The sequence below is a fragment of the Triticum aestivum genome, chromosome 6D (genome assembly GCF_018294505.1).
Source record: "Triticum aestivum cultivar Chinese Spring chromosome 6D, IWGSC CS RefSeq v2.1, whole genome shotgun sequence".
NCBI classification, from domain to species: Eukaryota; Viridiplantae; Streptophyta; class Magnoliopsida; order Poales; family Poaceae; genus Triticum; species Triticum aestivum.
The window spans coordinates 237,460,077-237,464,301 of record NC_057811.1 but is presented as its reverse complement, the minus strand read 5'-3'; positions in this window follow the sequence as shown (position 1 = coordinate 237,464,301).

Here is a 4,225-nt window from a genome sequence, read left to right as displayed (position 1 = left end):
CTCAGCTCGCAGTGGATCATCGTCAAAGCTGATACACACTTCTGTGATGCTATTGAACACAATGGCATCATCTATGCGATCGACAAAGCAGATGGCACCACGTATTGCTGGGACGGCGCGTGTAAGCTGTTTCCATCTCATGTTAATGATGACGCCATGACACTGTTTGAACTTTTTGTGATGATTGGCATATCCCTGTTTGAGCAGAATTTGAGTAGAACTATGGCAATGTATTAGAGACGCCGTAAATCAGCTATATTTGGAATGAGTTAATTCATGCGATTGTGATCATGTCCTTACAGCCAATTTGTACCCCTAAATAATGAGTGTGTATCAATGGCCATGTTAGTTTCCTCATTTTCATGATGTAGAAACATGCGCCACACTGTTGGTTGCATCTAACCATACATTAGGGAAGTAAATGTGCATATGGAGAACTCTATATTTGGAAGTAGTGAAATCCTGTAATGCTTACCATGTGTACATACCTGTATTCGCCCGTCAGCAATCAATGGCTAGAATAATATCCTCACAAAAAATTTGCCCACAGAACACGAGTATATAACAATGCATGGTCTGTTAGTTACCTTGAAGAATTTGTTTGTGAGGACAGAACATGATTCCATAACATGCATGACATGGTAGTTTCCCGTGAAGAATCGATTGCGAGATAACATGAGTATAACCATGCATGGCACTTCTATATTTTCGAACCCAGTATACATTTCCCTGTATTTTCCTCCCAGTTCCACAGGGACATATCAATGCTGTTTCTTGCATTATCCTACTCATACTCTGAACAATGCTGATCTTATATTAACAATGCCTGTCCTTTTTTATATGATGCAGTGTCCCTACAGTTACTGCGCTTTGTAATCACACCACCTTTGCCAAAAACAGGGAAGCACAACAGGTTCCTCGCTCGATCAGACGACGGCAAAAGACTGATGATCATTCGGACACATGAGCCGGAAAAGTTATATTGCAAAAACCCACTGTATACAAGCACCGTGGAATACGTGAGTATCCGGACAGTGGCTGTTACGTCTATGAGCAGGATACCAGCTTGTTGGGGCCTTCAGAATTTTTTAGTTGGAGACGGGTGAACAGCCTTGGTTCAAACTCTCTGTTTCTCGGATTCAATTATCCGATTAACCAGGAGATCATCGTCGGCAAGGACCTTGATGGCAGAGAGGCTCTGTTTGCTATGGAAAATGTGTCTACACGGCGAGCCCTAGGAGTTCGGGAGCAAACTCCCCTAATTGTCAACAATACAGCCTGCAGCCAAAAGAAGGTGAGAATGACAAAGGCATCCGGATTAACTTTGATCCTTGGATGTCTCAATTATGACAGGCAGTGATGTGGTTCAAGCCTTTAGGTTATTGGGCTGTTGCGTCGAAAGGGTGGAGTACTGGTGTCTCCGGATCATTGGTCGCTGAAGCGGGGCTGCAAATTATGATAGTGTTGGGTCATCTCTTCGAATGACTTTGTTGTCTTTGCTGCTTGTTCTGGATGGGTAGTTCTTTCTTTTGTTATGCATATTCCTTGTCATTTGGTCATCCTCGTCTATGTCACTCTTACAATGTAATAGTTGCCTCTGTTTAGAATGTCATTCTCGTCTGGATCACGAGAGTCTGAGCGCTGCAGATGGGTGCATTTTGGTGGTGTAGCAAGACTTCTTATGAACTATCATGTCTTGTTGTTTATGTCAGTAGTAGTCACTAGTCAGTGTTTGAATGTTGTATATATCGTTGTTTCGAACTGTTTATTGTCTCGAACTACTGGTGGGCTAAATGAGGGCATCACCATTCTCAAGTGTTCAGAGTGTATCTCCTTTTTTCAAGTTATATAATTTGAGGTCAGTGTCTTTTCGATGATGTACACTTGTTTGCCAGTGAGGTGTCGTTGAATATGGGCCGAGTAGTAACGCAATGCCAAACAGGTCAATTATGATTCTCAGGCCGGGCTCTCAAAAGATCCTCAAAAAAAAGGCCGGGCTCTCCAAAAAAGAAAGAATAAGGACTCTTAGGCCAACATGTGGGCGCCATCGGTGTTTTCGTGTGCTTGCGCGCCGAGAGCATATTGGCGCGTGTTCGAAATTCAAGCTACCTTTTCATCCCCAATCTCACGCCCCTCCCCCACCTCTGGAATCTCGATTCCTACTCCAGTTCCCCCAAATCCCCCTCCTGTACTCCTTGTACTCAAGCTCACTATCATGTCGCCGGTCAACGCGGATCTCCGAGCCGGAGATCCTGAGGTCCGTCCTGCCTTCGGTCGCTGCGTGCTGTCTGATAAAGGCAAAGGTGTCCCGATGTTTCGATGAGATAGCAATCGTTTTCTGTGGGAGTCGACTTTGACGATCCGACTACGAACGTGCGAAGACGTCGAGCCTTAGCAATCGCTAAACCAACTTCTGAGGGGATATTGACCACGCCGGAGACCACGAGGGTCTATTTCCTGCGAGCAAACAAAGAACAAGCAAGAAACTGAGATTGCAATCTGGATATTGCGAGTAAAAGAGGAAAGCTTTATTAATGAAGGTGGGGTTTTGTGACGCCTTTGTCTGGTCCTTGAACACAAACGAAGTACGCGAAGTTGCAGCTATGGCGAACTTTTAATCTAAACAAAACCCCCAAAGTCTAAACGATGCCCTAGGGGTTATATATATGGAGGAAGAGGGGGGTAATTTCGTGGCCCTTGAAGGAGGGGTCCGAAACCCACCCTAACTCTTGTTTCCCCACACATACGGACTCTAAAAACAACCTATATTTGAAGTATTTCGAAATTACATGGGCCTGACCCAAAAATAAGGTGACGCAGCACCTAGAATAGCCTCTGGACGAAAATTATGAAGTAGCATCTTGTATATTTCGTCCAAGGCTTCATGCACTCATTATGGTGGCTTCAAAGTACTGAAATCATCACTTGAAACCCTGTTCTTGTCTCCCTTGCGCATGCCATCAACTCCATGCTTGTTTTTGCTCCAATGTTCATCCTTCTCCAAGCTAGGCCCTTCATTTGTAAGCAAAACAAATGTATCCAATTTAGGCAGCATCATATTCTCATGAACATTAGAATCATTACGAAGAAACAAAAGTACTTGGTAATTTAATTGGCGTGCGCGAGCTCTAGTAATCGGTCCAGTATGTATAGTAGCAGGGGCTGTGGGTGTAACAATGGTATTGATGTCCTCATCATCCTCCCCTTCTTGAAATGAAGTCGTCCTCGACGGAAGCTCATCTTCCTCACCCAAATAAGGCTTCAAATCTGCAATGTTAAAAGTGGGACTAACCCCAAAATCTGCAGGCAGCTCAAGTTTATATGCATTATCATTTATTTTCTCTAACACCTTGAAAGGACCATCAGCACGTCGTATTAGCTTTGATTTGCGCAAATTAGGAAACCTATCCTTACGCAAATGTAACCAAACAAGATCTCCAGGTGCAAAGACAACATGTTTTCTACCCTTATCTCCAGCAAGTTTTAATTTAGCATTCATACGTTCAATGTTTTCCTTAGTTAACTCATGCATTTTTAAGATCAATTCAGCACGTTGTTTAGCATCAAAATTAACCTTCTCCGAAAATGGAAGAGGCAACAAATCAATGGGTGCACGAGGTAGGAAGCCATACACAATTTCAAAAGGGCACATCTTAATAGTAGAATGCAACGAACGATTATAAGCAAATTCAATATGAGGCAAGCATTCTTCCCACATTTTCTTATTATTCTTCAAAACAGCCCTAAGCATAGTAGACAATGTTCTATTGACTACTTCAGTTTGATCATCAGTTTGGGGTGACAAGTAGTACTAAAAAGCAGTTTAGTCCCCAACTTAGCCCATAAACATCTCCAAAAGTGGCTAAGAAATTTAGTATCACGATCTGAAACAATAGTATTTGGCACACCATGCAAGCGAATAATGTCACGAAAGAACAAATCAGCAACATTAACAGCATCATCGCTTTTATGACATGGTATAAAATGTGCCATTTTTGAGAACCTATCCACGACAACAAATATGCTATCCCTTCCCTTCTTTGTTCGAGGTAAACCTAAAACAAAGTCCATAGATATATCCTCCCAAGGAACACTAGGTACAGGCAAAGGCATATATAAACCATGAGGATTGAGTCGTGACTTAGCTTTTTGACATGTAGTGCAGCGAGCAACAAAACGTTCAACATCCTGTCTCATCTTTGGCCAAAAGAAATGTTTAGCAAGT